Raw genomic sequence first — 24,255 nt, 5'->3', positions numbered from 1 at the left:
AGGAAAATGAATGTCCTCTACAGGATTAATGTGTATACCCTGTCATACGTTTCAATCATTTATCAATATTAAGATTCAGCTTTCAGCTCAGTGAACACTGGTTGATGCATGATTTTTATCTTTAGATATGGAAATTGTTGCTTCCACCTGAGCTGAAGCACAAAATGCTTTGCCATTTAATTTTTTTTTTTAATTCTGAGAGTCCTATAAAAAGGCAGTGCTGTGAATGAAGAGACTGCTCTAACTGACAGACACAGACTTCATGCAAAATGGCGACTCCAGATTCACATTCAGAGTCCAGAAAGGGGATTTTCTGCACATATCACATCCTTTCTGTTTTGAGTCTGAGTACTTCTTAGGCAATGAAACACTTGCTCACTTTTGGATTAGCTTTTGAATTGCACCATCACCCATCCCCCAACACCTCTGTAATGAAACAGACTGCTCGCTCAGCCCTTGAGGTGTTGCTGCATTTTTTTGCGGAAAAATGGGTAAGAAAATCAAGGGAGTGGTGCACCAGCTTCACTTTTTGAAACATCTCACTGAGCCCATCCACGTAAGCTACCCAGTGAGTTTTCAGATACTGCTAACTTGGCCCCGTTACTAAGCTCCAAGGCAATTAAATGGCAAATGTTCAGGTTTTTTATCCCAGTTAACTTCATAGAAATGTTTCCATGACAACCTCCATGCAAGTTAAAGCAACCAGAAGTGATCAAGTTCTTTTTTTTTTTTCTCCTCCTCTTATCCCCCTCTCTCCCTCTTTGGTCCCCCCCCCCCGTAAGAATGGAATTTGTGTTGACAGTTTTGGCCTTTAATGGCACTTTTGTGCCGCGCAAAAGTATTTGTTTATGAGGATCATATACTGCAGGCTGTCGGCTTCGGAGAGATTGACTTCTCCAGATAAAAGAGTGCATTACATGCTTAAGAGGCCACCCTTTTTGCACTGTAATTATCCACATCACAGTAATGATGTTTTGTGTGCCACAGTTACTAAGAGTCTTGAGACGGCTCAGTCTTTTTTAGTTACGCTCTCTGGGTCACTTCTTAAGCCCGACTCGACTCTGTTGTGAGGGAGAAACGTTGTGACTGTTTGGCTGGAGAAAGCCGTGCAGGGTGGGGTCAGGGGATGGGGATTAGAAAAAGAGATTGCAGGCTGCCCACACACTGAACTATCTGAGGAAAGAGTCAGCCGGTGACTTATTTTCTTCACACCAGCCAATCGTTTGATCTCAGTTCACGATCACGCGTACAATTTGTTTGAGTTCATTTTTATGGGTTCCGTGTTTTGCCCGGCCAAGTTTTGAAAAGACTTTTTGCGGTTACGTATTTACTTAGACCAAAACAATCAAGTGTCAAAACATCTTGCAAAGATTGTTTTGCAAAATATCACCTCTTACGTCATCCTACCTCCCTCCAAGGATTGTAAAGCCGCGAGAAGTGTAACATTTGGCTGGTGCGCGTGACCTCGCAGTGTGTCAGATTCTGAAATGGAAAGCGACATGCATGTTAAGTTCTAAAGCAAACGTTTGGTTTGCTTACACAGTATTTCTTCAAAGCTGTGTAAGATAATTTATGCCTCTTCATAAGGTTCAGAGTTCACCTCTTGGCACCGTCGTCTTAACGCTGACCTTGTAGTTTAAAAGTCTCCCGTTGAGCTGACACTCCAAGCCGCCATAAGCTTGGCCTGTAACACTAACTGACTTGTCAGTGTGTTTATCCAATAAACTATGTAGTCATTTGAATCACAGTACACCAACAGCAGCCACAGATCTTTGCCTGTGTTTTTTTTCCTCCCTTGTTGAGTTAACAATTGCATGTTTACTTGTTGGTCAGTGTGGTGTGAAGGCATGGCAGCTTTTCTACAAGTCTCGGTCTGATGAACAGTGTCCTGGTGTGAAAAAATGTGTTGGTTTCGGGGTCTTGCCCTGAATTAAAGATAGAGGGTCACTCATGGTAAAAGGCAAGGTCGCTGTTGCTCCGACCGCATTCAGCCGTCAGCCTGTCACTCGTAAACAGTCAAACCTCATGTGAGACAGCGCCGGGGGCTAAAAGCGGTGGCTAAAAGTCAACCTTTGTTGAGAGGGCCTTTATCAAGACTTCTTTGGTATCTTTTAGTAATGACTACAGCGTTTGATTGTTAATGGTGTGATGGATTCTGATTGCTGCACATTTGACCAAACTAAAAAAAAAGCAACCCTTCTTTGGGTCAATCGCAACCTGATTAATGTCTTGACAAGCAGGGGGTAATGATCTAAAATATAGAGATGAGTTTTTAATGTATGCATGTCTGTAATAGCTGAGCTTCAGCCATAGGATACAGATGCATCAATACTTAATGCAGTGGCTGTTAACTCTGCCTCACATCTCCAAGGACCTTTCCTCTTTACCCAGAGAGACGCAGAGAAGAAGAAGAAAGGACAAAAAAAAAAGAAATGTTTATTTCAAACATGTTGTGAGAGAAGAAAAAAAAAACATTGGGGGGGATTCGTGACAGTAACAGTTTTTGACAGGCACATTAGGCTGCAGAAAGAGCATCCAGCTCGAGGCTGAGGGCATATGGTGCTGCCTTCTGCCGGCGTAGCTCTAGACCAAGTTACAACACTCGCGCAGGGTCACGACTGTCTCAGGTTTGTTCCTTCTCTCTCACTCATCTAAATAAAAACAGGAAGAAAAAAAAATGGAAGTGGGGGGTTGGGTGGTGGCGGCAGTGTTGAGTGGGTTTGGCGGGCAAAGGGGGTGTTGTACAGTAGCTGCGTCTCAGTAAAGGACAAAAGGAATGCTTCCAGTCGAGCTCTTTGGGCCACGACGTAATTTGGTCAAAATGAGGAGGAGAGACATTTGACATTTTCAGAGATGCATCACTGATAGTTTGGGTTGTTACGCAGCAACAGAATTTTTGTCTCTGGCATGGCAAATATGGATTTGAATAAAGCATAATAGCAGTTATCTGGTTACAAGCAAGTACAGTGTACTAATTTCATCTGCTTTCACCATCTGAACACCTAGCGTGTGCCCTTAGATGGCAACCCTGAATCCTACTCTAAACAATTACCTTGTTTTCACCACATTGGCTCTGTTGGGTTTTTCTACTCTGTAATGTGGAGAGGATGGACTTGGATAATGTGTAGGATGACGCAGGGCTCTGGTCTGAAGACAGCGGATCGGTGGGAGGGTAATTACAGGCTACTGTGCAGCTTTCTGGATTTTCCCTGGATCACGGCTATAGGCCTCGAAGCTCAGCCTCCATTGCTCTTCTCTGAGAAGGAAATAAAATAGCTACAACATATGGAGGCAGCAAAACAATGGTTTATTTTTATGATATTTGATGAGTGTTTTTTAATTTAGATTGTCACTTCTGGCAAGCAGCAGGGCAGATGGTGCAGACTTGAGTGCCCATTAGAGCCTAAATACCTCCAGACAGCTGTTGGTCATAAACTTTTTTTTTTTTTTTCATGCATGTTTTCTTTTTTTTTTTTTGCTTTGCGTCTTTTCTCTTTAACATGGCTTGGGTCAAGAGGAGTCAAACCTGTTACAACACCTGTTTCTACATATGCAAATCTGTTGTTTTGTCATTTCATTAGGCAAGGCGAAAAGACAAGGGTCCCTTGTGGTTGCAAATGCGACTGGCACCGGGCCCAGTTGGCATGCTACACAGAAAGATGCTTGAGGCGGGGTGAGGGGAGGGATGAGAAGTTGGGTTTCTGTGGCGGAGCAACTCAGCCGTTGGATGCCTTCACATTACAGCTCAATCCGGATGATGGGTTCCAAAAAAAAGTCAAAGTTGTCTTGGAATTGAGGAGGGGGGGGCCCATTAACCGTTTTTGTCTTTTCTGTAAAGAGTAGCGGTGCTGAATGACGGAGGACATGCCCAGTAGCCAAAATAACCGGCACACGCGTGTCTGGCACACGCAACACGCCCCCTCACCCCCCTCCCAGTGTCCCCCCCCCCCTCCTCATCCCTTCATCATCTGGCACTCTCCCGCAGCGCTCGCCTCTTAACCACATGTGCCAGTGCCGGGCCTGCTCTTGCTCCGGGGCTAATTGTTCACTGGTAAACTGCATGCTTGTTGGTGGGGGTCTCCCCTTCATCCAGGCACACTGCTACAAAGCAGGGTGGTGGTGGCGGTGGGTGGGGGGGTGCAGATCATGATCTCTCCATGCAGTTTATTTTCGCTGTATAAGTCTGAAGATTGTCGGTTGTAATCCAGCCTGTGCTCTGAATGCAACAAATACACCGTGAAATTAAAGGTTATTGCAGGAGCGTAATGCAAAAGCTCTGTTTGAGATTACCAAAGCTGTTTGCAGACCTGGGGAGAAGGGGGGGGGGGGCAGCAGAGTATGTTGTTGTTTCTTGTTTATGACAGTCAGTCCAAGAATCTCCCTCTGAGATTGGATAGGTTTTATCATTTTTTTTTAACAGATGTTTATTGATATTCTTCGATTGGCCTACAGTCCAGTTGTAAAATTTAAATTTTTGCTCTGTTTGTTTTCTTTTCTAGTTGTCCTGTAAATCTGAACTGTGGCGGTGTCCAGTAATCCGTTACTTGTTCAAATCAAGTGCTATTGTAGTCAATTTCTGAGTGCCTTCCTCGGCCTAGACCAAAGAGTCAGATGGATGGATGGAAAGCCGTTGGACTAGTCCCGGTTGTGAGTTAATCTCATCTGATAACCGAGGCCTTCCTCCTCCTCCCTCTCCTGCCTCTCCTTTCTTTTCTCCGCCTCTCTATCTTCCTCCTCCCTTCTCTACTATGGCTTGGTGGGTCTGATTTGTAGTTCTGCTCCTCTCTCACTGCGCAGACGGCATTAAAGCCAGGCCCCACAAGCCCCCTCTGATATGGGAGAGTTCATTAGAGATGTGCCTTTGATGGGCAGCCTTTTCATGTGACTACCGGTTTTTCAAATACCTTGATGTAGAAGCTTAAGAAGGCATTGTGCAGTAAGCCCTCCTTTTGATGCGACTTATTTAGATCTGCATAGCAAATCAGGGGGGAGTAAATAACCAGCCAACAGATGGAAGCAAGGAGATAAGGCACCAGCGAACAATCGCATTTGTATTTTGTTATGATGTTGACAGCAGCTAAAATTCACTAATCTAGAGCCACTGATCTGCATTTCAAAGAAATCTCATTTAGCAGCGGGGAGGATAAAGTTCCTCTCATTGTGTCTATTTTATTGCATTCTTCACTAATTTATCTGGCCACAGATTTAACGTGCAGGGCTCGGTGGTAGGAGCTGGCGTCCGCACGTTGCATAGGGGGTCTTAAATACTGTGAAAGCGGTTACGTCTAGACTGTGAGCTGAGGGTAATTACACGTCTGACCATGAATAGAATGAGTTTGAAGACTCATCTTTCTTCGGGCGGGCCTGAATTGCTCGACTAACACTGATAAGGAGCATTTGGTCCCCATAGAAATATTGCCAGTGACTTTCCATAATGCCCCCCCCCCCCCCCCTCCTTTTCCAACACCAAGGATGGTATTTACTTTTAAGATAAAGTTATTGTGTACAGTAATCTGACTTGTTAGCATAATGTCCGCTTTCATCGCAGGACCCTCCTTTTTCTGCCGTGTGGAAGTATTTGTGGTCCGGGTCTTAAATAGTTTATCTTGACTTAGTGCACGAATGCTTTATGTAAATATCAGCCTATAGCATTATTAGTCCTTCATGAATACTTGAATGCATTTGCCATATTTATAAGTTGATAGAATTTACCAGTGGTTTTGTATTTGGCATGAAGATATGTGCGGTATTTGTAAATCCCCGCGAATTGGAGGTCATACAGACTAATAGCATTCCTAATGCTTTTGCAGTGAATAAAATATGACATCTGCACAGCCCAGAGGTGTTGTGATATTGAAGTCTACTCGGCAGCAAATCATTTTAAGTAAAGGGGCATTAACGGGAAATAGTGCTTTATATCTAAATCTGTTTTCTTTACTTCACGGTAAGGTTGACAGCTGTAGTCATCCCATGCTATCTTTTAGCAAAATCACATTACATCTTTTAGACTTTTGTTCATCTTATTACTTCAGTTGTTCACTGTGTAGATATGTAGATACAATTTAATCCTAGGATTGTATATGATCACTTGGCAAACCTTTTCATGTCTGTTCCCCCAACTTACAGCGCATTGGTCGGTGTCCGCCCCTACCTCAAACCCTCTCACCCCATTCTATTAAATGTTGCACAGCAATCTGTGCACCACTTTCCACAAACTCAAAACATTGAAAAATTATAGCAGTTGGCATGTTTTGTTTTCAGCTGTGCTCGTTGAGCTGAGGGCTTTTTGTACAGTTCAGAGAGCACATTCCTTAGGATTCAGCAGTCGTTGGGTGCCTGTAGGGGTCATTGGAATTCTGGGAGAATGAAGGGGAGAAGGAAAAAAAAGTCTCGGGAGGGGAACATCCCGGCCATTTTGTGCCCCACATGCCCCCGGCAGCAGAATGTTACCCCCACAACGCTCTTCAACAAGGGGAATTATTTATTTTGTTTAACCTAATGCTCTAAACTGCTACACATATGTGCAGTAAAACTGTCCAAAGTAATCTGTAGCTGCAGTTGTGGTTTTGTACACTACTGCTGTAGATGTGGGATTAACACCATAAAATCATCAATACTAATGGTCTCTAAATTATACCAATGCCATAGCATGTGTACTTAGATGCAGACAGTTGAATGGACCTACAGCACATGAGCAATCAATCGTGTCAGTTTAATAGTGTGATTTACTTGGCGTTGAGAGCTTGTGCCTTCCAGGCACTCCACCTTTACTTGAGAGAGAGAGTGAGAAGTGTGTGATGGGGTGGGGTGGGAAGGGGGGGGGGTCCACAGCTTTAACTGTACTGTCTGCTGCCTGTTTGTGCATGCACTCACACACACACACACAAACACACGCACACAAGCTCTCATGCTTCACTGCAAAATCCAGGTGCACTTTGTTGTTCCAAAGTTTATTGCTTTCTCTTACAAGCCATACAGACAATAGTTATGCAAGACACAATCTAGCCCACACATGTTCACAGCAGCACTGAACGCACCTAGGAAACATACAAAAAGATCAGTCGTTCATGAATAGCTTTGGACTAATAGTATACTCTCTGATTTGTCTCACCTCAGATAGCCGACATCGCTGGACTTCTTCTGCTCCTGTGACGGACAACAACAGCAAGTTCTCTCCCTCAGGGTGAGTATTTGAACACGGCCTCCTCGTGTCCATCTGTCAAAGAATCTTTAACCTTGAGAAAGATTAGACAAGCATTACCGGTGTCTTTTCAAGGATCAGTGTTCAAATGAACAGTACTGTGAACGCTCAAGATCATTCGTCTTTCCAAGTATAACTCTTTTGAGGCATGTCTTTCTTTTGTTTGAGTAAAACGATAAACTAATTTAGCTTTTCTTCTTTTCATCACGACCCCAACTGTGTCTTTGGATGTGGTTTTACAGTATTGTTAGCTCTACTGTGTTTGGGTGATTGTATTGGCTAGTAGAGGTCAGGGGCGCCCCATTCCCCACTCAAATGTTACAAATCTTCATCTTGTCCACCTTGATAGAATTCCCCCTCCACTGGGCAACCTTTCAGTTGTGCCTGTTTGGTTTTCACACCCCAAGGATTTTCAATCTACTCTAGCTTAGAAGTTATGATATGCATTATGGCCGGCAAATGTGGGCAAGCTTTGGATTTACTTTGTTGATGTCTTGATTGAGATTTGTAGCCGAACAGAACAGAATGTGTACAGGGTTCTGGTGTGTATTACTCTATACTGGCTTTACAGCAATATGCTCATATTTTCAGTAAAAATATCTATTTTGTTTATTTCTTTTAGGATGAAATATGCACACTCTGTGCCCGTAGAAAAAAGCAGACGACACACATTGTAAAGTCCAAAGTGGTAAGTGAAAGCAGTTTTCCTTGTCCTTGCATGCCTGGTGTTGTGTGTTTTTTCCCCCAGATAGATGTGTCCACTGTAAAGAGCCACATCAGTCATAACTGTTGGTGAGGTTTGGCTTCAGAGTAACACAATCCTGGGTGCTGAAATGACAAAAACAGCAGAGCCAGGTATGAGAAAAATATACCTGTTAGGGACCGACCTAACTTAATTCAGAACCGTTTACTAAAATGGCATAATTTAATAAATAGTAGATGTACATTTCCGGTAGTAACTTCTCAAGGACAGCTTTGTTTTAGCTTAACATCGAATAATAAACATGTATGAGTGAAAATATGTGGGTGATATCGAATATGATCTGTTAAACGGTTAATATCGAATAGATCCGACTCTTTTATCGATCCTGCGTCTTTGCTGTTCTACAAAACTAGGACATGATCAAGGATAGCTCCCTTTTTTGAGCTAATGATACAAGGTGGTGTTTGTCACCAAGTCAGTTCACAAATGAGGGTGAGGAATCTTAAGTTCACGTAATGGGAATCGCCAATTATATCTCCATCATGACTAATGTGGCCATTCTATTGATTGGAGCTCTCGTATACACTCATGCATCCATGCCGCGCGAGTGCACACACACACACGCACGCACACACACACGCACACACACACACACACACACACACACACACACACACACACACACACACACACACACACACACACACACACACACACACACACACATTTCCGAACACTTCCATGTAGTGATGGTGAGAAGAGACACTTTTAGTTGTGTCGGTTTGGCAGTATATAAAGTAAACATGGCAGTGAATAATCACGTTTTTGGTCAAAAGAATGGTGTGTGTGAATGCTTTCACGTGCTGTCACTCAATAGTCAGTCACGTCTATATGAATTGTTTTAATTAGTCTGCCTAATTATTCCAAAGAACAGTGAAATGTATAGTGACTTTATATAAACGAGTAATGTTTGGTTTGAAGCTGGAAACTGTCTGTTTGCTTTGAGGCCGTAGGTTTATTTAAGTATTCTACTCCTGACCTAAGGGAGGAAATCTATACACCATCGTGAAGAGCGCTTTTGAGGTATAGATATGATTAAAGTGTACGGACAGGCGTGAAGATGCTGGGTGGCTTGTCTGTAGAACCAAGTCCACCTCTCCGAGAGTCCTATCTTTCCAGAGTGAAGCAGAGTCCAGATTTCCTTTTCCACCTAAAAGAGATTTAAATATTAGTTCTTAATTTGTCTAGTATTCAGTTAAATCTTCAAAGATGAACTCTTACTGCATATCTGCTGGCCTAAAAAAAAAGTCCTTCTAATCATTGCAAAAAAAAAAAGTGTAATTGCTCCAACACTGCAAGCAGTAGTTCCAATGTAGACATATATAAAAATCTACAGCAATTAAATATATCTTTGGCTGCTTTAAAGAAGCTGCAGTTCGGACTGAACAGCCCTCTGCTCACATTTCCAGTTTGGAATTGATTTCTTGTTATAGATCAGAGACCTCTTGTCATCCCACTTCCAATCCTCAAATGGTTTCCCTGAGCCTGCTAACTGTCGTCGCTGTGAGCGGGCAAACAGGGGGAACCTCCACGGATCTTTACCCAGGGCACTCAGAGCAGTCGAGGGGGTAGAGGCAGAAATCAAAGGGACTTGGATCATTCCCCATTGGCGGCCTCCATTGTCTAGCTGATTTGGGATTGGTGGAGAAGGTGAAAACTGCTGGCTGGAGTGTGGGGGTGGATAGAGATCAGGCAAAAGAACCCCCTTTTTTCCCTCCTAATCTTTATCCACCATTAACCCCACTGCCCCAGTGTGTGGCTGAGATCAGGGCCATTGGTCAATCCCCCATTCACTGCCACCCAGAATATTTTAAAGTTAAGCCCCCTCGCTTAACAAAAAAAGTCTTACTCATCAAAGGTTTACTTTCCCCTCTCTCCCTCTCTTCCTTCCTTATGCTCTCAGTCCCAAGGATCTGCTGCCGTTCTTCATGCACCCCTCTCTCCATGGTCAACTGTTTTGTCTTCACACTTAGGCAAGAGGGAGGGGGAGAGGTTGGAAGTTTTTGGAAGTTCCCCAAGTTTCCATATTTTGATTTAATGAGGTTCGGTTTGAGGTCTGATAGTGCCGTGCTGTGAGCAAATTGGAGCAAAAGGGGATCGACCAATGAAATCCTGCCCTTTGCTGATCTCTGGGATTTGGAGCTGTCCTGTTTTTAAATAGACTCTGGATTTGTACTTACATTATTTCCGCAGAGGAAGTATTTTTCACACCTGTGACGTATAATTTTCCAGCTTTTTTCTTTGGCTCTTTGCTGGTGAGAGGGCCCCATATGAAACCCATCACACGTTGAAAACATAACCATAACAAGGCTGAATTCAGTCCAGACCTCCGACTCCATATGAACATTTCAGATTCTCTCCTCTTTCGCTATACTATACCTTTTTCTTGGCAAGTGTCAGGTAATTATCTTGCACATGTCTGGTGTGAAAGAGAAATGACTGAGGGACAGAATAGAAAGCATGTGGAGATGCAGGGCAGACGGTGAGGAGTGAAGAGGAGAGATTGCATGGAGAGTGTTTGTCCAGAGTGCACAGTTGCCATGAGAATGGAGTTAGAAAGTGGGGAGGTGAGTATAGGCTCAGAATGAGTATTGCCATCATTTCTTAAGGAGAAGATAAAGAGGCTCAATGAATCTATCGATCCTAGTGGCTGCCTGTACGGTTCTTTTCTTTTTTTGTATTTCCTCCACTATCTTTTAGCCAGTTGTTTTTTTCAAATACCAAATCTTCATGTTTTAGTTTTTTTTAACAGAAGAATATGTGATTTGGGAAATTATATTGAGGGAAAAAGATACATTTCACCCTGATCAAACTTTGCCTCAGCATACATAAGGCCCCCTCAATTGTTCTGTATATGTACACCTCATATTAGAAATGACTGCTACTTTAGAGTTGACTGATTGCAAACACTGCATGCGCCGCCTTAATTTCTCCAAACGAGCAGGGATCTAGTGTTTCATGTGTTATTCTTTCCCTGCAATTTAATTGGAGAAAGCTTGGGTGCGGAAGCTGGAGTTGATGGCATCTCTCCAGCAGCCTGAGATTATTGTGAAACCCAACCTGAGGCAGGCATGACATCAGAGCAGCCTGACATTAGTTTGAACTCTTTATTTCAGGTGGGAAGAATTATGAGTGGCTTCACTCGCAGGTGATCGTGTCCAATGAATCGGTCGCACACAGTCGCACATTCTTCTCCCAAGGTCTAAATGCTGATTGTCTTGACAGATTGAACTCGTGTGTTATCGCCAAACTGTCACGCAGCCTCATTTTTTAGCCTGCACACATAGCTCTTTAGTTTATGTTAGCCCTTCACAGTCCAGTGTTTTATAGGGATATTGCCATTATGACATCAACTAAAGCTACACTATTTGAACCCCGCTGATGAGTTCTATTAATCTCAGAGATGGCATACTAGGTCTCAGTGCAAAGAACTATCTTGAGACAAGTCGATGCTGAATTCTTAGTATATGATACATTTCCAACACACAAACATTATGTTAATATTGTCACATACTCTATGTTATTCAAAGAAATTGGCTTCTAAAGAAAACACCTCTCTGTTTTTGTACTAAATCAACCTCAGAAAAAAAATGGTGGCAATGAGATTGTGGCTTCCTGTGGAGAAATAAGACGTACTTTGTTTAAGTAATAAGATACAAAGAAGGTTTGTATGAATGTAAATGAGATTATTTGTTCTGTTCCATGCTATGTGTATATAATGAGATTTTGTTTCATGCGTATTTAAATGGAATGACAACAGCACTCAGAATTTATTGTGTCAACTGCACTTTTTCATTGGTAATATTTATTATGAAAATGACACATTTGTATTGTCTTAACATTCTTAAGATTCCTTCATGAGATAGTGCCCTCCTCCACTGTAACTCACTCTCTCGCTCTCTTTTTTTTTTTTCTCAGTAAAAGTTTCAAATCAAACGGTCACAGCCGATGAAAAAGCTTTTACTCCAGAGGCAACAAGCCAAGTCCTTTGTTCATAATGATCACTTGATCGCGGCCCTGAAAAGGGATACAGGCGGCGGCGAAATCCGACAAGTGCTTGGAATCTGACTTCCTCACCGCAAACCACAAGCTCAGACAGTGCAACTGTTACTACCTGGTTGGAGACGAAATGGGCAGAAAGCATCCGTGTGTGTGTGTGTGTGTGTGTGTGTGTGTGTGTGTGTGTGTGGAACCCCCCCCCACACACACACACACACACACACACACACACACACACACACACACACACACACACACACACACAGCATGCTCGATTTGGGTCACGGAGCTGACAGACAGTGGAATGTGAATGTGTGTATGTTGACAAACTCCACTGCACTCTGAATGGGGTTTGTGATTACACCTCATCATGCGTGCTGCATCGGTCCTGTCCCCGGCCCCCGATCCTTCTCCCTGTCTCTCTCTCCCCTTCACTCCCTCTCTCTCCCCATTTCTCCCTTCTCTCACCACAATGCCTCATGGGCAATCATGTGGTCACACTACCTGACTCGTTGCTGCTCAAGAGTGCAGTTGACAAAAACAGCCCGAGGCCCGTCATGTGGAAAAGATTCAGTCGGCACACAGCGTACATTCTACCCCCCCCAACCCCACAACTCCTCACTTTCCTCCACTAAGTAACCGAAGCACCGGGGTGTTTCCTTCTCCTGCTCACCTGTGAAGGGAAATGGCACGGCTTTCCTCCGTGTCTGAGTGTGTGCAAGAGTGGATATTTTTGTGTTTGCAACTTTGCGGCCGCAGTGCGTGGAACGTCGCTTTAAACAGCCGTGTGTGTGTGTGTGTGTGTGTGCTTTTGCCAACCCGTCTCCCTCCCACACTCTGAAAGACGCAGGCAGTTTCTCTCTGTCAGTTGAGTTGCACTCCTCATGTCATGTAACATAAAGCTGGCGGTCAGTGAGAGCTCTCAGCTGTCAGTCAGCTTGGTGGTCCTGGCCTGTCGAGCTGCTCACCTGTGTTTATTGGACAAGACCTGCTCTACACTACCCAGGGAGAGCACCATGTCTCCATTCCTTTTCTTTCTTTTTCTTTTTTCTTTCTTTCTCCCATGCTCTCTCTTCAACTTTGTTTTTGTCTATTCCTATCATTCCCTTTGTCCGTCTTCCTCACTCTTTCTCACAGCACAATATCACTTTTTATTTAGTTTCTGTCTTTTATTTCTTCAAATCCACCACAACCTTTCCCCACCGGTTCTTCTCCCCCGCTGGCCTGTACAGTTTATTTTTTTCTTTCTTTCTTCCCTGCTTCTCTTTTTTCTGCTGTCCCTGCTGTCCGTTTTTATTTTGTATTATTTTGGGACCTCTTTGTCAGTCCATCGTTGAAAGCCGCGGCGTCTCTTCGGCGGCGGTGTTCATCTCTTCTCCGCACCTGGCTGAGCACACGCCGCTAGACGGCTGATTGAAACTCGTGTCTCAAAGTTGCTAATGTTCACTGAAGCATTATATTGTAGATAAAGTAAATAAACTAGGCTACCATGGGAGAAATCTCTGGAATAGACTGCGGTGATCGGGCAGATGACACACACACACTCACACACACACACACACACACACACACACACACACACACACACACACACACACACACACACATACACACATACACATAGCCGTGCACAGAGGCTTTCTATTTTTTCACATAAACAGGTGTACACACACATCATGGGAATGGCTGAAAAGGTGTCAGTGATGTTGAGGTGTGAGCGGAGCAAAGGGTCGGGAGATATTTTCTATGGCTCAGGAATTTCACAAGTTTAATGTTTTTTTGAGGAGCTCTCTAAAAAAAAAAAAAAAATGACAGTTGGCTGCAAGGGCCTGCAGTCAAGGGGCTGCTTGTATTGTCAGTCCTTAGCATAAAGTCAGTATATAGTATAACTATTTTAATGCAGAGGTCATTTATTTTTCGCTTTGTGAATTTCCCGGAAGCCATACTTAACCAGATAGCTCTCACAGATGTTCAAAAAGTATTAAAAGAAAAGTTATTAACTTACCCACAGTCAAAGGTAGTCTCAATCATTTCAACTTCTTTTATTCACGTTCTCTTTACCCTGAACTCTGTCATTTTGCCTTTCTTTTCAGAAGTTCTTTCGAACCGTTGTCGGTCTGTCCAATTCAAATGTTTTTTGTTGGAAAGACTCATTAGCTAGGCCGGTTAGCATATTGGTTAAATGCAAGGGTGGACTCTTTGTGGCCACAGGGTTTTAAACCAGGGACCGCTGAATGATCCCTCAGGCGATGAAGCCACACATCGAAAGAATACGGCATTCATATTTCCGCCTGGTGTTATATGAAACTCCCTTGTATTTGCCGTGGTTCCATTTTGTGTCGTAAAGTGGTATAGGTGACATGGTAATACATTTGCATTGTGCCCAGTGATAAATACTCTACCAGGTCTTACTCACTCCGCTGCTTCCGAATGTGTCCGGACAGAGCCTGCATTGTCAAACACACAGGCTCATTCAAAACTCAGTCTGCCTCCCTTCCGCCTTTTGTCAAATATTTCTGCGCGGGTGATAGTTTTCTCATTTATTTAGTGAATAGTCGGCGGGTGAAGAAGAAAGAGAGTTTTTACATTATGGAAATGATGGAATGGGTTATAATCTCCCACATATTCATCACGGCAGACATTGGACCCTTGTGATACCGTCCTCCATTTGGCCATTGTTCCGGTTCTCTTTTCGCGAACTGTTCCCCTCAATGGGCAAAGCAGGCTTTAATCCTGTCTCTCTTTGGAATGACAATGTTTACCAGCTATCATTCAATAAGGAGCCGGGAGCATGACACACATCCCTCTGTCATTTAATGTTGTGTGAATGTGCGAGACCCAGATTCAAAAGAAAGGTATTGTTAGCCCTCTGAGAGATAGGATGGAAGGGTGAGGCTAGTTCGACAAAGTGATCGGACGTTTGTGCGTGTGTTTCCTAACCTGTAAAACCTTTTCAATACTTTTTCACCTGAATTTCCTGTCTTACTGTATACATTACATTACAGTTAAAACATAAGCCCTGAACAGGCCTTTGGAGTCCATACGACACACTGACATGGCAATGTTGGGTAATTATTGCCTGTAAGTAGGGATTAGGGTTATGGATGTTGACAGTAAAATGGCTCTCAGAGCATGCGGATCAGACACATTCTTGCAAAGAGTGAAGGTGTTTGTGCATAACACCCTCTTCTTTCATGTCGCCCCTTGTCATGTGTTTATAGTTCACCAGTAAATATGGGCTTATTTTTTCCCACTCACTTATCTCTTATTGTGAAAGGACGCACAAGCGAGCTAATGAGATTTCTGAATATATGAAAGGAAAACAAAAACAAATCCAAGGAAGCTAAGATGTTTGCCTGGCTTTATTTGCCCTCCATTTCCTTTTCTCCCTTCCAAATTGTTTTCCCTTCAAAGTCTTGACAGCATTAGGGATTAGTGCCATAGCTGCTAACAATCATTAGTGTGTTTTCACCATTATGTCATGCACTGTTTTCTACCACCACCGCCCCCCCCCCAGCCTTACCTCCTGCACGTGTCTCCTGCTTTCGTGCCAAGCAAGAAATGAAAAACAATCGCTGCAACCTCCAGCAACCCCTTCTGATGCACAGACAGTTAAATGGTTTGTAAGACGTTTAATTACCAAATGGTATAATCGTTATTCATCTCATCATTAGATGTATGATATTAAGTGAATTGCCTCCCTTGGGTCCCTGTGTTTCACAGATCAATAGATTTAGATGGAGCTTGAAGGGTTGGGGGGGGGGGGCAGTGAAAACACTTCTGAGGCCCCTGATATGAACATGTGCATTGTTTGTGTGATGCACCACGGTGACATTCCCTCATTTATTTATGCAATTAGCTTTTATATAGGTTTAATTATGCTAATTTCTGTGTCTGAACCCAGGAATGGCAGTATGTCACTTTTTCTTTTAATGGATTTGCGGCTCGTGGGTTTATTTTGATGGTGAAAGGACATGAAACAATAGACAAGGTTATGGCACCACAGACTTCCCATCGGCAGAGTGCTTGCGTTTGCACTTTGGGACACTTTGTTGGTATCAAGCATTGTTTGAAGGCATTGTGGAGATTGCTAATGCAGCGTGTACACCTCTGAGGCCCAGTAGCCTGCAGCTTGATATTGCCTGTATTCCCAATGTGAATATGGCTGAGTGGTGATCGGGGACTTGCTGCACCACAAGCTGCTATTCACTGCAGCCGGCACTACTAGCCTGAGTTAATTGTCCATTATCTGCTATTATCTAAGCTCTACCCCTCTCTGTCTCTTTTATTCTCTCTCACTCGTGATTCTAGCCGTCACCACCAGTTTCACTCTCTCAATATGCTGTGTCCACTGCTTTTTTCCCCCTACTTACTCTAGCAACCTTATACCAGTGTTGTAGCCAAGTCCTGGCAACTGAGTTCAAATAGTAATAATGATTCCCTTTGTTCCTGAGGTACCTCTAACATGAAGTCAGCAAAGCATCATATTCATTTCTTGTCTTATCGTCTGCCTACTTGAGTGGGAGGTGCTCTTGTGTCTAATATTCCCATCCAGAGTAAAGGTTTGAAGAATATTTTTTCTGAAAATATATGAATATGTACAGATTACATTTGATTTACACTTTTCAAAATTAATGTTTAATAAGTGTTGGATTGATGACGTATCTGTTTGACAAGAAAGAAGATGTCTTGTTATAGATAAATAAATACTATAAATTGGAAGTTTACAGAAGAAGACTCTCCTTTAGATTGATGAGGTGATAGATCTGCTGAGGAATCCTCAGAAATTTCACTTGATGGCACTGTTTTCCTTTTTGCTCCAGCTGAAGCAACAGGGCATGTTTTATGTATGCTGGGCACAATATGAAAAAAAGAGCCTGGCTGTGCCACAGATATGTGTGTATTCCTTTCTCTTCCTGTCCCTGGGCACCGAGAAACACGCTGGAACACTGACAAACAATAAGATCATGCACTCTACTATTTAAAAAAAATCATTATACTTCAGATAAAATGGTTGAAAAATCAAGTACATATTGGCACAGTTACTGCACAGTTGTTCATTAATTTTTTGGGTGTTTTGGAATATTTTCCTTCTCTCGCTCGATGCTTCTTTTTTTTTTTAAAACAAAAAAAAAAGTTTGAGGGCTTTATTCTGTATTTTATGTCTTGCCTGCTAGGAAAATGTGATATATATTTTAATGTAAATGTTAACTGTCACTATTCAGCAGTTTAAATTAATTAAAATGCATTTCTCCTGTGCTGCCAGGCGATGCTTTAATAATTACATCAACAAGATGATACAAATTATAAAGCCTGGAGTGTTTCTGCAGTTCATTTCAATCATACACCTCTCAACTGATATAGTTGGATTTTCACCTGCAATTAGTCCCCCCCCCCCACACACACACACACGTTTATACATGCATACACTCAATGTAATGCATACATTATACAAGTGCTATACTTTTTGTTATAGTTATAGTTTAGAGTTTAGAAATAAATGCAAAGTATTAAAGCATCAAACTCAGTTGAAAGGGAAAAATGGTTGCCCTTTGTCCATTACTCTCCCTGCTGTCCAACGGTGAGGGAGGGGGATTAAACAGAGTTTAAATAGAGGTTGGATGGATGGATCGGGGGTGCGTAGGGTCGTGGGGGGTCAAGATCATATTAAGAGCTCACAAAGCAAATGGTTGAGCGTTGGGAAGCGTTGGTCTGGTGGCCCTGCCTCATGAGTAGCCTCTAAAGACGCAATATATCACAGTGAAAAATAGCTGGAGCTTGTGTTTCAGTGTCGTGCGCATCATAAATAAAGGTGTGCCGCGTATAATTGAGGCTCGTGCATGGGGAACGCGGCTGGAGATGAGAAATGGAAATCTGTGTACTGGTAAATAGATAATCACACAAAAGTAATTGAGGTTTTCAAACCCCAATCTAGTCTGCCAGCATGAGCTCGTTTGCATGTTAATCACGTCAGTGATTTCCCTTCATCACAGGGAAGTCCGTGCACACTTCCATAACCAGCTTTTAATTGCATTTAAAATGTCACAGAGGTGGAACACATGTAATTTAGCCAGAACTGTGTCCAAATTAATGGGTACTACTGAGACGCTCCATTGGACAGGGTTGGAAATGAGAGAGGCTGTCCATTGTTTGGGTCTTTATTAGAGCGTCTTCCAGTCTCTCCACGATAACATCTCTTCAGTACATATCAAGACTTCAAAATTAAATCTGACAAGCATTTTGTGAAGGATTTACCACTACTGTAGATGCCAACTTCTTGCAAAATAAGCCAAATGGATGGACATTAAAAAGGTGGGAAAATAAACATCAAAGGGAAAGACCACAAAGCCAAAGTGTTGGGTTTTAAATGGAGAAAGAAAGGGGGGAATAGTTTATTTTCTATCATCACCAGGTGTTCTGTGGCGTATAAATTACCAAGATGATGTTTCCATAACACAGCTTAGGGCACTCTAGAGAGGGGAAACCTGCAAAACAGACCTATTTAATTTTTCATTGAGGTAGACCATCAGGAGCAATAAGCCAATATTCCTCTTCCCCTTTTTCCAGATGCCTTCCACACCACTGTATCTCACCAAAACCCAAGCCCCTCTTACTTCTTTCTTTTTTTTTTTTTTTTTTTTTTCAAAAAAAGGAAAAGTTCTGCCGAGACCTACATGAAAGGAAGGAACTGTTGAAATGTTAATTTTACCATCTGCTGTCGAGGCCTGCTACCTTTTTTTTTGTGTGTGTGCATTTTCTTTTTCTTTTTTTCCCCCTGCCTTCTTTAATTCCCAGTAGTTCTGTTCTGTTTCATGAATGTGCTGCTATTTTGGCTGTTTGAAGTCATGGGGTCTCTGCTAGCATGGCTTTGACCAGCTGGAAAATACAATGCCACATGCTGGATGGTGGAGGCCGTCCATTAGTTTCCTGTTAAACGCCCGGTCCCTCCCTCCTGGTAACCCTGTTTCTTATACCAGTCCCTAGGCTCCAGTTCCGCTCCCATGCCCACCTCCAGTACACCGTCTGTCAGTCTCCCTCGCTGACTTAGCCTTGCCCTTGCTCTCTTTCCTTCCTGAGTGTGCATGTCTTTGGGGACCTATTTAGTGTGTTTATCTTAATGCTGAGGATTTTAATCACTCGTTTACAAGACCCCTAGCACCTTTAGCTAATCAAAGTTTTTTTCTCTCTCTCAGCACACATTATATTAGTGTTCCTGTAAGCTCAATAAACCCCAGCATATCCAAGATAGAAATGAAATTCCTGACAACTGTGTTCCTCCATCTTTTTTTTTTTTCGTCCCGTCTTCTCATCAGACAAGTTGACACATTTTAAAAAAGCAAAAGCATATTGCCAAGTTTGCTGTGAAGATTTTGCCAAATGGAGAGATTCCATTGTGAGATTTGATAGTTGGCAATTAGGGTGAGACATCCTGTGTGCAGAGTTGCTTAGCATTTTCCTTGGCTGGGACCAGATTGTTTAGTCTGCTCTCATTGTGAGCTGTTTCTGAGCTGCACTTGACGGTTGTTTGCAGAGCGCTGGGGGAAAATGTGAGAGGGGCCAGTGCCTTTTTCTCTATTTATTTATTTTCCCCGTCCTTGGAGCTGGAATCTGATTTGTGTTCATGTTTCTCTATTCTCTCTGAGCGGTTTTTAAGTGTGGCTGCTGAAATCTAGACTCTGTATGACCTCACTGTGCGGCCTGTGTTTCATTAATGACCAGCCCTGTGGTTTGGGGAGAGGAATATTTTTCATATGACACCGCCTTGCATTAGCGCGGAGCGGCAGCTGCACAACCACAAAACCATCCAATTTTGTGGCTTTGAAAGGTGTGAAAAGTTCAGCTCCCTACAGCAAGCGTTGCATTTATAATTATAGTCAGTGTATACGTGTGCGTGTGTATGTGTCAAAGAGCGGAACTACTGAAGACTTGTAAAAGTAACAACTAAAAAAAAAAGAAAAGTCACCTGCTAATGAAACATTTGTCTTTCATTCTCCTAGGCTGAAGTAAATAGTGGCGATATATTTCAAGAGTGAGGCGTTTACACACTCGCAGGGTTGACATGCTACGCCTAAGAGAAGCCACCTAAAATAACACGCAGAAATTCAAAGTGGTGTAGGTAGCATTTTGACAGCTTGATTCATTTGGAATAAATATTTCATTTCAACATGGTTTCATACTGTTTGGACCCTTAGAGTCCCTAATACAAGCAAGTCTTTTTAAGTCTTTAAAAAAAAAAGTGCCACATCTGGCAGAAGAGGTATTTCTTCGCAGATTGATTGATTTCCCAGGCTTTGTTGGAAGCAACTCACGCGAGCCACACGGCAATTGACTAAGAAGCATGCAACAATTCACAGACACACGTAGCAAGCCTCGGCACCCCTCCCCTCCAAAAGAAAGAAAAAAAAAAAACAGACACTAGACTACTGTAACTCTGTTTTGTACCTCGCAGGATATTGAATATCCAAAAGGAAACCTCGGATTTGTCCCGTCCCAAAAACAAAGAGCCCTTGTGCTGCCGCCCTCCGCCTCTCGCTCGCTCTCACTTTAAAACCAAACCGGTGCTGTCACCATAACACAACAAACGCGACTCATTTGAATACATGAGATAGCTTGTGCGTATTTCCAGATCATCCCTAGCCATTCATCACTGCACTCCCGTAGCCCTGGCAGCATTAAGTGTGGTGTTGTCAGCTTGAAGGCAGGAGGTGGAACAGGGAGAGATTGAGGTTAGTCACCAGGGCTCAGGGAGAGTGAACAAAGGAGAAGATTACCTAATAGTCCTGCTATGTATTTGAAGTGGAGCCTGCTGTTTGTTTGGGGAGGTTCGGGGCTGGATGTGCAGGGAGATGTCTCACAGGCAGGTGATGGGTACTTTTAAGCTGTCAGAAACACCCCCTTTGCCATTCGTCTTCCCGAATAGACGGCAACAGGCTACGACAGGGCCAAAAAGGCGATACAGAGAGAAAGTTAATGATGTTTCCCGAGTTCGCAAACTCTCGGAAATGTTGCCTCCAAGTATAATTGGGTGCCTTATTGTAAATTAAAAGTCATCCGTGACAATGGCTTGACAAGTGTTTTAAGCCACTGATGCACGTTCCACACACATATTTCGGGGCCTGGTGTTACGAAATCTCTAATGAGTCTGCTCTCGACTTGTATGTGTTTTGTAAACAACAGTCTTGCAGGTTGTCACCGATGGAAAAAAAAGTTCTACATTTTGCTCACGATAGAAACGAATTTGCAGTCACAGCACAAACATCATCAACCTGGTGTAAACTACTTAATTACATGCCAAGACTGCACACAACAAACTGAAACTCGTGCACATCTGAGGGTAATTTATTTAATTTGTTGCATCGTTTTCCTAAATTAACCTCATTAAGGAAACGTAACGTTGGCAAGGTACACAGATTTCTTGATTTAAGGTTGTGATATGTGCAACATATTGCGAGTATTTCACCAGGTGAATCAATTTTGTGAACAAAACACTTTTCTTACTTTTTTTCTTACATTTCTTGAAGGTGTTGTTGGACAGTATGACCCAAACCAATCTGTTAAAAACTTTTAAAGTGGTGGTTTCTTTTTTTTTAACCTGTAAATTGCAGTCTTCCTTTCTCCTGTGATTTTGAACAAACAGTTCCAACTCTCGATTCTCTGAAATCCCTGCCAGCCTTTTCTGTTTTGATAAATTGTTCATCTAGTCCTATTTTCAAAGTCATCAGCGATTGCTTTTTTGCCACTCAGAGTACTGAACATGGACGGCTTTTAAAGGTAGTGAGTAGGTATGATAAGTGGCTCAATCCTTGTACTAAAGCATTTTTTACTGAAGATTTAATAGCTACTGTATAATGAATTATAATGTATTCTCTCCAATTGCAAATTTCCTCTAATATAGCTCTTCTGCCGTCGCAAAAAAGTCCATCTGAATATTATTGTGACCAGCTTTTTAAGAATACAAATCAATTGCATGGTTTTAAGTAGTTAGATTCATACTTTTGTCATAAATTTCCCCCCAATGCCAAATGAAATGGTGCTTGTAGAACCGGAATAGCTAACCAATTTCAAGTAGTGACATCATGGTCAGCTCCAAGTCAACTATATGTTTTAGTAGAAAATACAACCGTTCAGCCGAACATTTCAGCCTAGTTTGAACTCATTGAAAAGCGGTAGGCTTATGAATCATCTTGCTGTTCCAATTTAATGGAACATACCTTTCAATGACAGCATGTACCCGCACATCATCAAAGTGAAACTTCCAAAGTTCCGCTTAACTTGTTGCCGAAATAGTTTCTCGTTTTCAAGAAAATTGCAGCTCGCCAAGTCTCAAGAAGTGTATCGGGGAATCTTCCCTGAAGGAAAAATTGCCACTTGCATACTTGTCTTTGACCAAAGTGAAGCCCTCACCCACTCCAGGGGAACACGCGCTGTTTAGGAAGATATATAAAGGAGTAATTTTATTACTCGGTACATCTCCCCTCAGAAGCCATTTCATTTCTCCTTTCAGCTTCCACAGAAGCCTTTATTTGATCTCATATTCCAGAGTATGACGGGCTCAAACCAGTCGGACTCCGTTTATTTTCATTTGGAAAACACATTTAGTGTTGGTGGGGTGGCAGCAGATGGAAGTGGAGAGCAGGGGGTTCGGATGTGGAAGAGACTGAGGCAAGTTTCTCGATCACATGTTAATGTCCTCCTGCAGGGATTTTATTTCCACTGTGCCTGAGATTGTTGGGAGCCAAAACTTTATATTTAATTCTTTCAATTTGATCAGTGTGACTTCCTTCGGTGTTATCAAGAAAAAAAAAATCTTTCAAATGTGTCCACTTCTACTCCTCTCCTCTCCACACAAATGCTTCCTTGCAGATAACTGTTAAGTTTGCATCCGTACAGTGAGACTGATACAGCTGGATACCCTTTACTCAGTGCTTTGAAACTGCAGATCATTGCAAAAGTGTGCCATTTATTAGGCAGCCCACTTAGGCAGCCCAGATGTAGCTGGTCACTTGAGAGCGAGACGTCCTCATAAACTTTGAGACTTTAGAGCGGCCACAACACCCGACTGTGGAGTCAAAATTAACCCCCATCCCCATCCGTCCTTAAACTCCACATCTTTGGCTGTTTACCAAACCTTGGACCAGCTGTCTGGAAGAGCTCAAACTGTATCAGAAGTCCTGCATTTCCTGAAACCCTCTCTCCCTCTCTCTCCTATTTAATAGTGTCTGTGTCTCTGTCTGTGCCTGCAGCACCTACTGTATATCCTCTCTAGCCCTTTTACTGGTGACAGCACAATGAAAACATTTTTTGTGAAAAGTGTCGTTTCAGTGCTACGGAAGTCCCACTCACCTAAATAGTTCCTCTATGTCTTGCGTGTCTCTCTGTTTTCTTTTCTTTTTCTTCTTTTTTTTTCTTTTTTCTTTTTTTGGGGTTGGGGGAAGGGGGGGGGGTCGTAGCCTCCACTGGGCTCAGTTCCACTCGATGAATTACCTCCAGATGTATTTCCTATCCCCCCCGCCTTTCGCCCTCAAATTAGTGGCTAGTAAAAATTAGGTTTGAATTAGCCACGGTGTGGAGAATAGAGGAGTTTGAAATTTCCATATAATGAGTTTATTATTCTTTGCTGGAATGCCGTTTTTCCTGAATTAATTTGATCAGGGGGTTTTTAGGTGTTATTGGTGTCCAGATGAATGGTGTTTTAGTCATGAATGGATAGCCACCGTGTCAGCAGTAAGTCAGAAGGCCGGGGTAATCAGAGGACTCTGAAGTCCGCTCTCCAGCAGAACGCTCCATGCCTCAATAGCTTCTGGAGATGATTCCCAAACCATCTCCATTATCCAATTCGTGGTCGGTATTTAATTTGTCTGTCATCCTGCGTGGAAGTATTTTTCATTGCTACTTGCAAATGCATCGGCAGGATTCCTTGGGCCTTAGATAGCGGTTGTTGCTTAGCATATACAGGTGTTGTGCTCTTTTGACTGCCAGTGGAGCTTGTCTTGCTGCCATTCAACTGTGTAGTCACGGTTCTGGGAATGATAATCTCTTTGGCAGAGCTGGAGCTGTGGGATCCTCAGACGCTACAGATCACTGTCATAAATGGGTTTCAGATTCATCATGAGTGTCTGATACGACTATTGTATTTTTCTCTTTTTTTTTTCTTTTCTTTTTTAGCTGTTCCTTCATCTCGATGACATCTCAGTGGCCGGTAACATTAAAAAACAACAACTCGGTAGTGTTTACTTTCCTCTGAGAAGGAATCTAATTTAAACTGCAACCGCCTTCACTGTATGATAATATC

At 42.7% G+C, this 24,255-nt stretch overlaps 1 protein-coding gene across 1 annotated transcript in view; it reads left to right on the top strand.

The window, feature by feature from the left end:
- The first annotated feature begins 7,125 nt into the window (after positions 1-7,125).
- Positions 7,126-24,255, top strand: part of foxp2 (forkhead box P2) — a 93,558-nt gene continuing 76,428 nt past the window's right edge. Inside the window, exons 1-2 of the mRNA XM_068716818.1 lie at positions 7,126-7,183; positions 7,824-7,889. The gene's annotated coding sequence lies outside the window, so the exon portion shown is untranslated. The remainder of the gene's footprint in view (positions 7,184-7,823; positions 7,890-24,255) is intronic.

This window comes from Cebidichthys violaceus, unplaced genomic scaffold, assembly GCF_023349555.1.
Source record: "Cebidichthys violaceus isolate CVI_PGR_0920_01 unplaced genomic scaffold, fCebVio1.0.p SCAF_21, whole genome shotgun sequence".
Taxonomy (NCBI): Eukaryota; Metazoa; Chordata; class Actinopteri; order Perciformes; family Stichaeidae; genus Cebidichthys; species Cebidichthys violaceus.
This window is presented reverse-complemented; position numbering and strand designations above follow the sequence as displayed.